This window comes from Rhineura floridana, chromosome 10, assembly GCF_030035675.1.
Source record: "Rhineura floridana isolate rRhiFlo1 chromosome 10, rRhiFlo1.hap2, whole genome shotgun sequence".
Lineage (NCBI taxonomy): Eukaryota > Metazoa > Chordata > Lepidosauria > Squamata > Rhineuridae > Rhineura > Rhineura floridana.
The window spans coordinates 19450524-19462911 of NC_084489.1; the positions used below are offsets into that span (position 1 = coordinate 19450524).

The 12388-nt window shown below is 45.8% G+C and overlaps 1 protein-coding gene across 4 annotated transcripts in view; it reads right to left on the reverse strand.

The window, feature by feature from the left end:
* TRAK1 (trafficking kinesin protein 1) overlaps positions 1 to 12388 on the reverse strand; it is a 131441-nt gene that overhangs the window by 107837 nt on the left and 11216 nt on the right. For 3 of the 4 annotated variants that reach the window (XM_061587550.1, XM_061587551.1, XM_061587552.1), the window contains exon 2: positions 482 to 676. The gene's annotated coding sequence lies outside the window, so the exon portion shown is untranslated. Of the gene's footprint in view, positions 1 to 481; positions 677 to 12388 lie in introns of those variants that run through there. The other variant, XM_061587547.1, reaches the window with a different exon arrangement.

A 12388-nucleotide genomic window follows, 5' to 3' on the forward strand; every position in this document is an offset into this window, starting at 1 on the left:
GGTCACCACTTGTGTTGTAAATGTTTGCAAGCTTGCAACCTTCTTGGCTGCTGGAGGTAAGCAGCTTGTGTGTAGGATTGCAGCCTCGGCTTCTTACCCTGCCACTGTATAATAAGCCAAAGAAAAATCATGAACTTGGTGGAGATTGACATACGCAAGTTATATTCCAAATGCTTTTAGTTGGGTATAAAATGTCATATACAGCCTACAACAGAAAAGCTGTTATGAGTAGTATATTTAACTGTGTTTTCCACCTAGTTTATGTATACAAACTGATTCACAGAAGGACCAGATACAAGTTCATGATTTCTATTATAGTACTGTCATTTTTCAAATTAACGTGATCTGTCCCATACATTGCATTATTTATCTAAGAATAGCTACTAAACTGAGGAAATATTGGCTGGGGCGGGGGGACAAAGATAATTAATGAATTCTACAGGTGATTGCATTTGACTACAAATGAATATATTAGACTTACGGAAGTATTTCAGTGTCTCTTCTATTTGCTCAGTGGTTAAGTCAATATTAGCATCAGGAGAAATGAGAGGAGTATGAAGCCAGTCGTCGTGGTCATAACCATAGATTGTATCTGCTCTTAGCTTATAGTGGGGCAGTTGCTCTTCAAGCAAACTGATGATTTCAACTTCGGGAAGATTAGTACTGTTGCACACATCTAAAACAGAGGAAAAAGACAAACAAACAAAAATGGGTTACATGGCTTTTAAAATAAAAATAGGACATTTGTGATTTAATAGAAGCCAAATCAGCAAAATTCTCTCCAGTAAATTCCATCAGTTCTAGCAAAATTCCATCCAAAAAAGGAACTGTACACAGTACACTTTTTAGAAGCTATGACTAAACATTTAGTAAGAAAATATGAAGCTTTTGTCTCAAAAATTAGGCATTTTGCTGTTCACAAGCTGGACCCATCACAACGATCATACACCATTCTGATCCTAGCTTCTTATTATGTGGCAGGCTGAACCATGAAGAAGCTCAGTGTTGAATTCAGAGCTTCTGGCAAGGTCCCGGTTATATAAAACAAACAAATAATCACATTCAATGAAAACAATACAATCAGTGATTGAGGAAAATGTTCGCTGTTTGTACTATTAATACACCAGTATGTTTTAGTTAACAAAAATATACTTGCATTTGTACAAAATATTATTTCCGGTGTGCATATTCTGTGTTTTTTTACTTAAATATAAGTAGTGGTTGAAAATGCAACACATATACCTATACAACAAAGCAAATTACGACTGGTTCTATTTATCCTCAAAACATAACAAGAACTCTGGCCTACTTGGAGATATATAAACTAGAAGCTATAAATCAAGCATTTCTGCGAGTTAGGGCAGTGGCCCAAAGCATATTTACTTGCAAACAAATTCCACTGAAGTCAAACAGGCTTTACTTCCATATGTTTGCATATCAGAACACTTACCCAGGATCTAAAGCTAATCTCCATGTTTTAGATGATAACAGACTGAACACAGACTTGCATTTTTTAGCTATTATAAGGGTGTACATATGGCTACCTATTATCGCCGTTATCTGTGTGCTTTTCATTCCTGATAAAAGAAATGTTTTGCAAAAGTTTGCAGTCTATTTCATCCACAGCAACCAACCCATAAAAGGTGCTCTCCCAGAACCCATCCAATCTCATTGCCTTGTTTTCTAGGAGTAAGATGCCAAAAAGTTATGAATATAGACTGCTTAATAATTATATGACAATTCAAGGTTCTTATCACTCTTACCCCAGCACTGTTAGGGCAGTGACTTCCTTCACCCTTTATGACAAAACAATGCTGATGGGCATAAGTGATCTCATCACCATGTGACTCAGGCTAACCTCAAAAGGAAAGCATTTTACTAGAAATAGCTACCATGTGCTAGCCAGGAAATAAAGATGCGAGGCATTGGCTTCCATTGAGCATTGTACTCTTATTACATTTTTTAAAAAACTCTTTAAAAAAAAATCATCGCACTGAAGATGGTTAAATAAGTTTCTATGCATCTACATTAAAAGATCATTTGAAATGTGGTGCTGGAGGAGAGCTTTGCGCATACCATGGACTGCAAAAAAGACAAATAATTGGGTGTTAGATCAAATTAAACCAGAACTATCAGTTGAAGCTAAAATGTTGAAACTAAGGTTATCATACTTTGGACACATAATGAGAAGACATGATTCACTAGAAAAGACAATAATGCTGGGAAAAACAGAAGGGAGTAGAAAAAGAGGAAGGCCAAAGAAGAGATGGATTGATTCCATAAAGGAAGCCACAGACCTGAACTTACAAGATCTGAACAGGGTGGTTCATGACAGATGCTCTTGGAGGTCGCTGATTCATAGGGTCGCCATAAGTCGTAATCGACTTGAAGGCACATAACAACAAACATTAAAAGAAAACAAAGCCCTAGCACAGTAACCTGAATGTATTGACTGCACGTACATGCTAAGAGTAGACAGGATGTGTCTTGGCTTTAGCTGTCTGTGCATAAAACCTCTCCCCACTGTGCCTGGCTCTCTTATGTATGGTAGGAATACTGCACCTTCCTAAATTAAAAATGCACCCGCGGTTATCTGTTGCTTGTGCTGCTATCTTGGTTTTAGTGACAAATTAGATGTGATGTGGCAGATTAAGAGACAGAGAATAAGGTCACCAAATTTAAAGGAAAGGAGTCCATACAAACAAGCTATTTATCTCTATTGGAAGGAAAAAGGCTGCCAAGAAGCTGTTTCGGGGGGGGGGGGGAGAACGTCCAGCACTTTCTACAAGTCTCATTCATCCAATACTGAAAACAACACACACTCTTCATTTATAGGAAATCAGCACAATCCACATTTTAACAAACTGGCCATGATGCTGTAAAGTTTAGTTTGAGCCACAGAGAATGGGAGTTACGTTATTAACAAGTGGAAATGTCATGGAAAGTGTGGGGCATGGCTCCTCCTAAGCATTAATAGTGGGTGGGTATGTTCAGTCCACTTCCCTTCGGGTGCCAGAATAGATGGGACACATACATCTATGTTGGGGTAATGTGAGTTGAGCAGCTAATGTGTGTAATAACCACTATTGTGCATATTCACCACACTTCATGGAGTATGTACATATAATCTGTCTATGAAAAGAGAAACCAGGATCTCCAACGTATTTTTCTCAGGAATGCTATTCGTTCTGCACCAGGGAGGCACAGTTCAGGAGTGCAATTCAAGTTCTATCTTCATGGAAGGATATGTTCACATTCTCCATGACTCACGGCCAGTTGTTATGTACATTAACCATGCAACTCGCAACCCTAACACACACATCAACAGTATCAGCCCAATTCCATACACTCCCATCATCAGCTTTTAAAATCAGTTAATATAGAGCTAATTCATTTCCAAACTCCACCATACATGTTTTTTTTTTAAATCAAGTTAACAAAAGCAATTTATCTGTTGTTCTCCTTACAGTCCCACATCCAGCTAGGGACTGAAAATTAATTTTAAGTATCAGAAAAACCTCTCTGACTGGTATGACACATGCCTGGCTAACAACAAATTCTAACATAGCCTCAGTTGAACTGCCCTTTTCTGTTCCTCCTCTCATCAAGCTTTGGGAAAGGGTGAAGGGAATGGATAAGGGACTCTTCGGCCAAAGCATGGCAAACTGAGAGGTGTTCAAAGAAGCCACTTTCTTCAAATTTTATTTTAGAATCATGTGTTAATGAAGCTTGTTGGAGTGAACCACCAAAAGAGAGAAGGCAACTAACTAGCCAACCCCCACCCCTCTACCTTCAGGGCTTCTAGTCTGCCTTACATGCTAAGAGCATTCAAATGAATTTGTGCTCTTAGGACTATGAGTTGGTAATCGGATACTGTACTGCACAGAAGGCAATCTAAATTAACTCCAACCTTGAATAAAAAATGCTACCTGCCTCACACATTCCCTCCTGTAAATTTCATGCTCTAAAATATCAATGCTTCAAATTGGGGATATTAAAATAGGAATGTTTATTGAACTTAGGTACCAGTTTGGATAATGGCATAAATTTTCATGCAGATCTGATCTCCAAGGCCAAAACCTGGGTTGATTTCCAATCACATTTGAAACTTGTTTTGCAGTCACAATTTTACCCAAGAGAACCCCTGGAATTTTAGTGAGGACGCCAAGTATTCTTTACAGAGCCACATTTTCCAAGATTCCTTGTTTGGAGCAATGATGTGCTACTAGTGCATCAAAAGTGAGGAGAGGAGAAAAGGACTATTTTCCATAGGAGGACTGCCATCAAGTGGGTTATAGCTCCACCTATCGTCCGAAGGCAAGAATGTTTTTGAAGTCAAGACTAGGGGCGTCAGGCCCCTCCCACTCTCCAGTTCATTCTTGCCTTCGTCCGTGCAAGTTGGATATATAGCTTAGCGTCTAGATAAGTTTTTGTGTATTTGTGTGACAGGGTGTGGAGGTTTTGTGTGTGTATTCCACGTTATTTCCTTCCCTCTGTCTTTTACTTTAGAGTCTGTGGGACTGACTGTACTTTGTTTGTCTTTGTACTTAAGGGGGATCCCCTTTTTGTCTATTTTTTTTCCTCAGTCCCTAGCTATTTACTGGGAGACCGCGGCTGCGGTTCTCCCTTCCTAAGGCGGCGGACGCAGACTTACTCCAGGAGCTTGTGGCTGCAGCTCCCTGCCTAGCCGAACGGCGATTCTGGGAGACCGCGGCTGCGGTTCTCCCTTCCTCAGCCGGCGGATGCAGACTTAATCCAGGAGCTTGCGGCTGCAGCTCTCTGCCTTGCGCCGCCGCTCTTTTTTCAACTCGCCGCCTATTTTCACGGCAGCTCCCTTAGTTTTTTCTCCAGAGCCTGTGGCTGTGGCTCTTTCTACTTTCACTGTCCCTTTCTGGTTGGGCTGCCCCGCCTCCCCCGGCTCGTTCTGCGGCATTTTAAATCTCGCCGCGACTGCCTTCGGAGCCTGCGGCTGCGGCTCCTTATTCCCCTCGCTTGCTGAGTCTGTCCCGCGGCTGTAGAGATCTGGCTCGCTCTCTAAGCTGTGATTGCGCTTCTCAGCCCCGCGGCTCCAGAGCATTTTTTGAGGCCGTTTTTTGAGCTCGCTGGTGCTCCCCTGTGACCGCCATTGCTTCTTCATCGCCCGAAGCCTTTCTGATTGGCCAATTTTCCCGCTCTTTTTGCGGGTGCCATTTTGTTCCTCCCCCTTCTTTCCCGCCCTTTCTGTTTGGTCCTTCCCATAGTAAACGATTCTGTTCTAGGCCTTTTCTGTCAGTTTCTGTGTGTATGCTGCAGAGCAGAACCTCTATAATCCTGCTGTAAGTTCTTCAACACAAACTGCTGCCTGAAGCTGACTATTGAAGCTGTTTCATGTATCCAGCCTAGTTGGAACTGTACATTCTGCCCCATCTGTGGCCGTGTGCAAAGCCTGTTTGGAACTGTGCATTCTGCCCCATCCGTGGCCGTGTACCAAGGCTGTTTGAAATTGTACTTTCTGCGTATACTCAGGCTGTCTGGAACTGTACATTCTGCCCCATCCGTGGCCGTGTACTTAGCCATCTGAGCTGGTGCATTCTGCCCCATCCGTGGCCGTGTACTGAACCTGTTCAGGTCTGTACATTCTGCCCCATCCGTGGCCATGTACTGAACCCCCTAGAAAATATATGATGGCGGAACAGCCAGCGATAACTCAGGCAACCAAGCCGAAACAATCTAAGGTGGCCAAGCATAAGCACACCAAAGCGGTTGCCAAAACTAAACATCTATCCAGCCACAGCACAACCAAGCGGCCATGCTACGTCTCTGTTCCTGTTTCCGAGGGGGCAGGCCAGGAATAGTTAACAAATCTATTTCACTCTCCGACTGCATCCTCCAAGGAGGAGGACTTTGCTGGGTTTCCTGACCAACCAGCAGCCAGCCACCCTCCTCCCATATTACCACCTAGGGCTTATTCATCTTCACAGCCTGCTGAGCCGTCCATAATGTCGCCTCTACAAGCGCAACCATCTACCTCCCCGGGGCTACAGCTGTCTCATGAGTTCATATCACAACTACAAGACATGCTGTCGTTCTTCACTCAAACACAGTCACCATCACAAGTCCCCGCCATTCCTCAGCGCAGTGTGGACCACTATGTACGCAATGAGGCAGATCCATCATGCTCTCCAAATCCTTTTGACATTGCCAGGGGCAGGTTTGTTGACGACGTTTCTTGTGGGGAGGAGTCACCATTTGCTGTGCAACCCGAAGGAGACGAATTGAGTGATCATTCGGAACATGAGGAGGATACATCTTATCGCCTGTTTGATGCCTTAGATTATCAGCCCCTTGCTCGCAGAGTATTGAACACCCTTGGTCTCCAATCTACACAACCTGCAGCTGCCACTCCCGCTATTAAAGGGGCCAGGGTCTTGAAATCCCCCACACCAGCAGAGCACTACCTTCCTGTGCCAGATCCTATTGCTAAACTGGCCAAGGACAAATGATCTCATCCATTACAAACACGCCATTTTAACGCCCTTGCGGACAGACTTTACTCTTTGGCTCCGGACTTCACAAGCAGACTGGCCGTCCCTGGCATAGACGAGCCAATCTCCAGTCTAGTCTCTAGATCCCTTTTGCCGAGGGAAGGAGATTCACATTTAAAGGACGCCACTGAGCGGAGGCTGGACTTTGCCTTACATAAGAATCATGAGGCCACCGCTTTCTCCATGCAAGCCTCTGCATCAGCTTCCATCTTTTCTAGGGCAGCGATGATGTGGTTGGATGACCTCTTAGATGATCCTAATCCCGATCCTGTCTCTCTGAGGTCACTGATGAAATTGCGCAAGACAGCGGCTTTTGTGGCTGATGCCACCTTGGACGTAAATCAGCTGGGAGCACGAGCTATGGCAGCTCAAGTAGTCGCTCGATGGCCCCTCTGGCTTCGTCACTGGCAATCAGACTCTACAGCCAGAGTTAATTTATCAAGGGCACCTTATTCTGGCTCATTACTCTTCGGCGAGGAAGCCCTAAAGGCAGTGCTTGTTGACCCCAAGGATGCTCGAAAGCCTGTCTTGGCCACTGTCAGGAACGTTGATCGCAGGCCTTTCAGACATTTCACCTCATACCACATGACCCAGCCCTTTCGAGGAACGCGGCCCGGGGGATGAGGCCGCGATTTCCGAACCTATGATTTCCATCCCTCCAGGGGAGTCTGGAACAGACGTTTCCCAGGCAGAGGTCAGTACCAGGGGCGCAGAGGTACCTCAACGTCTTCATATAGGGGAGGGTCTCACCAGCACAGACAGTACTGACGCGATACCGGTTGGGGGCAGACTGCTTCTGTTTGGAGACCATTGGCTGCGTCTGACTCAGGTCGCCTGGATCAGAGATCTTTTTTGTTATGGCTATGCACTAGAGTTTTCGGCAATCCCTCCGGACAGATTTCATCCCTCCCCTTGTCCCAGGGCGACAGCCATACATCACCTCTTGGACACAGCGGCGATAGAGCCAGTCTACAACAGAGAGGTCGGAAGGGGTGTACTCCCTCCTATTTGCTGTGCCCAAACGAGATCTGTTATGGAGGGCGGTGTTGGACCTCAAGTTCATCAACCGTTTCGTAAAGTATCGCAGGTTCAAAATGGAATCCCTCCACTCCATTACAGAAAGCCTTCAAGAAGAAGACTTCCTGGCTTCTATCGACCTAAAGGAAGCGTATCTCCATGTGCCTATTTGCATAGCCCACAGAAAATTCCTTCGGTTTGCTTTCGGCCCCCAGCATTTTCAATATCGAGCGATGCCGTTCAGCCTCTCATCTGCCTCGAGAGTATTTACCAAGGTGCTACTCATACTAGTGGCTTACCTCCGGCTTCAAGGGGTCCATATCTACCCCTACTTGGATGATCTTTTAATACGGGCGAGTTCCAGGGAGCTGGCTCATCGCCATCTAATGCTCACGTTCCATGTCTTGCAGGCCTACGGCTGGCTAGTCAATTTCGACAAAAGCCATCTCCAACCAACCCAACGCCTACAACATCTAGGGGCGATGTTGGACATACTGCAGGCAACGGTGTTCCTGTCTCCAGACCGCTAACTGCTATCACAGACATTGCACGGTCTCTGATGCACCACGCAACCGCAGACGTCATGCTTCTAGCCAGGGCTCTCGGAATGTTGGTGTCCACCATCCATATTGTGCCATGGGCTCGAGCTCATACTCGCCAACTCCAGTGGGCTTTGTTGCCGTTTCAGCAGGACATTGCCAGGTCAAATCATCGAGCAATTCCCTTGAGCCCCGCACTGCATCTTTCATTCCGCTGGTGGACGAGGGTCCAACATGTCACCCAGGGCACTCCATTCAGAGAACCCCACAGGACTGTTATCACCACAGATGCCAGTCTCCTCGGCTGGGGAGCCCACTGCAACTCCCAGTTTGTTCAGGGGGGTTGGACCACAGCAGAGCAGACTCAGAGCATCAATTGGCTGGAACTGAAGGCTGTCCACTTAGCTCTGCTTCATTTTCAGTCTCTGTTCTACTTGGACCATGTTCTCATTCGAACGGACAACACGTGTGCCAAATCTCATTTAAACAGACAAGGGGGGACCAGGTCCCATCCTCTGCAGAACCTAGCTTCCCTCATATTCGACTGGGCAGAGCAACATCTGCAATCCTTAAAAGCAGAACATCTCAGAGGGATTTGGAATGTGACAGCAGACTGGCTCAGCAGACAACAGGTCTTTCCAGGAGAATGGAAACTTCATCCGACCATTTTCCATCTTCTCCAGTGTCAGTTCGGCGTCTTCTCAGTCAATCTATTTGCCTCCAGTCGCAATTGCCAGCTACCCAGGTACTTTGCTCGATACCTGGACACGACAGCAGAAGCGGTGGATGCCCTATCGCTACCGTGGCCGGATGGCCTATTGTACGCCTTCCCTCCAATACCACTGTTAGCCAGAACCTTGAGAAAGGCGCGACACGAGAGGGCCAAACTGGTTCTGATAGCTCCATATTGGCCCCGTCGACCGTGGTTCTCGGATCTCCTTGCCATGTCAGTGATGGAGCCTTGGACGCTCCCGGTCAGGCCAGACCTCTTATCCCAGGGCCCAATATTGCATCAGGATCCCAATTGGCTCAAGCTAACAGCGTGGCTTTTGAACGGGGACATTTAAGGTCTGCTGGACTGTCTGACGCTGTTATTGACATTATCTTGGCCTCGAGACGACCATCCACCACCCGTATATATCAACATACTTGGGTGGCATTCTCCAGGTGGTGTCAGTCCCAGCACCTCGATTCTTCCCAGGCCACAATACAACAGGTGCTGCAATTCCTTCATAGGGGCCTCCTGATGGGACTTAGACCCAACACCTTACGTAGACATGCGTCCACTCTGTCGTCCATTCTCTCAGTGTCCTCCGCTGGTGCTCCTATTGCCTCGCACCCGTTCATCAAACATTTTCTGAGGGGAACCGCGTTACGCTCACCGGCTGTATTCCACCGTTTTCCCTCATGGAGTTTGTCGAAGGTCCTACAGGCTTTACAACACCCTCCGTTCGAGCCCCTTAGGACTGTGCCTTTACGTCTGTTGTCATTCAAGGTCCTGTTCCTGATCGCGATCACCTCTGTGAGACGAGTTTCGGAACTGGGCACATTGTCTTCTGCCCGCCATCTCTGTGTCTTTCACAAGGACTCGGTTGTGCTGAAAACTGATCCTTCCTTCCGTCCCAAGGTCAATTCAGTTTTCCATTGCAACCAGGACATTGTTCTTCCTTCATTTTGTCCGAATCCTACCCATCCTCTACAGAAGGCTTGGCATTCATTGGATGTTCGGAGGGCTCTCAAGACCTACCTGTCTAGGACCCAGGATATACAACGAACTGAGTCTTTGTTTGTATCCTTTCATCCATGTTCTATGGGGCATAAAGTAGCTAATTCCACCTTATCCCGCTGGTTGCGTGCATGTATTACCTTAGCCTATGAGTCCCTTAAGCTTCCAGTTCCAGCTAGTATAACAGCTCATTCCACTAGGTCAGCGGCCACTACGGCTGCTTTTGCTACCAACGCTCCTGTTGCTGATATTTGCAGAGCTGTTGTTTGGTCTACCTCACACTCGTTTATAAGGCATTACAAAATAGATCGTTATGCCTCTGCCGATGCCTCTTTTGGCAGACGAGTGTTGCAACAGGTTCTTAATGATGATTAGGATGTGGGTGGTCCCTCCCTGTTATGGGCTGCTTTGGTACATCCCGCTTGACTGCAGTCCTCCTATGGAAAATGGACCATTGGTCTAACCTGAAGGGTGATTTTCATAGGAGGACTGCCATCACAACCCTCCCAGTTGGATACCTAGATATTTTTGGGGTTTTTTCATATATTCCTGTTACGCTATTATATTAGATTTACTAGTGAAGTCAAGACTGCTATTAATGTTATATCGCTACGTTAGAGTCATATTATTATGATTATTGCTATTGTGTTATGTCTTTGCTGGTAGGCCCGTTGGCCTTTTCTCCTGCATTTTTAGATATCTCTCTTTGGACTCGCTGCAAATGAACTGGAGAGTGGGAGGGGCCTGACGCCCCTAGTCTTGACTTCAAAAACATTCTTGCCTTCGGACGATAGGTGGAGCTATAACCCGCTTGATGGCAGTCCTCCTATGAAAATCACCCTTCAGGTGAGACCAATGGTCCATTTCATTGCCTCTGCCGGGAGATGAGGTGCCTTAGGCTCTCCTTCAACTGCCATTACATCAGCTTCCTGAAGTGTTTCCATCTTAGCTGGTCATTATTAGAACCGTAACTTTGAGAACTGGTGCCTGAAGTTGATCCCCTCTGTCTGTCCCCCCTTCCCCCGCCATCTCATCCCCTTGCATGTCATGTCTTCCAAGGACTGTGAGCATAAAGGCAGAGACTATCTCAGTACTGATATTTGGAAGCCGCCTTGACCGACAAGGTAAAAAAAAAATATGAAGATGTCAAATGGTTAACACTAAAGTAAAAGCACAAGAACCAACCCTCATACATGAGAAATCACCACAATGATATTGTCCCTCTAGTTGTGGAGATGGTAATGGGCACATTGACCTTACAATCATATCTGGTGCAATGAAGTACTGAACATAAGAACATAAGAACGTAAGAAGAGCCTGCTGGATCAGGCCAGTGGCCCATCTAGTCCAGCATCCTGTTCTCACAGTGGCCAACCAGGAGCCTGGGGGAAGCCCGCAAGCAGGACCCGAGTGCAAGAACACTCTCCCCTCCTGAGGCTTCCAGCAACTGGTTTTCAGAAGCATGCTGCCTCTGAAAGGGGGGGGAGCCAATGCAGCTGAACCTGGGCACACACACCCACGGGCCTCATTCACATATAATGCTAAGCCAAGATAAGGCTTAGTGGGAAAGGTGTGTGGGTACTCAGAAGAAAAACTGTGGTTGCAATTTCCCTCCTGACCCAGCCCTGCTACTGCCATGCTACCTGGACCTAAGGCATAGCTTGGCTTGACGTTACATGTATATATATATTTATTTGTTACATTTATATCCTGCCTTTCCTTCCAGGAGCTCAAGATGGTTTACATGGTTCTGCCCTCTCCATTTTATCGTGACAACAGCCATGTGAGGTAGGTTAGGCTCAGTGACAGTGATTGGCCCAAGGTCAGCCACTGAGCTTCATGTCTGAGGGGGGATTTGAACCCTGGCCTCCTGGGTCACAGTCAAACACTCTAACCATTACACCACACTGGCTCTATGTGAACCTGGTCTCATGGGACTCCTCCAAAAACACCCATGGGAACTAGCCTCGGCTACAGCTCGTGGGGTTTTTTTTTAGAGTGAGATCATCCACAAGCCCAGGTTTGCACACAATGCTAAGCCAAACTATGGCTTAACTGTGGGTAGTAGTATTTCCTCCTGGGTACCCACATGCTTGCTCATTCAATTTAGCTTGGGGTTATGTGTGAGCCAGGCCACTGTGTACAACAAAGGTAAGATGATCTTGCTTGAACATGAAAAAGCTAAGGCAAAAGCACAAAACACATCACACACAAATGCCTTTCCAATAACATACATATTTCACCAGCTATCACAAAGTATTTTGCCTGGGAATTAAGTAAAACATAGGTTAACTCTAACTGCATGCATTTTAAGTGGGGGCTCAGCTTCTACTTTTTTTCTGCCTCAAAAATTTTGTTAACAGAAGGATATTTTCACTCAATCTCAGAATTAAACCAAAAACAAATAAATAAAATAACAATTATATTAATAATAGATTACAGACTTTAAGGATTTTTTTCTTTTCAAAAACATCCAGAAATTCCTATACTTTTCCTTGAATCATTTAAAACCTTCTTTCCATTTCTCTAAAGAGCTCAGTGTGGTGTACATACTTCTCTACCCATCCATTTTATTCTCATAG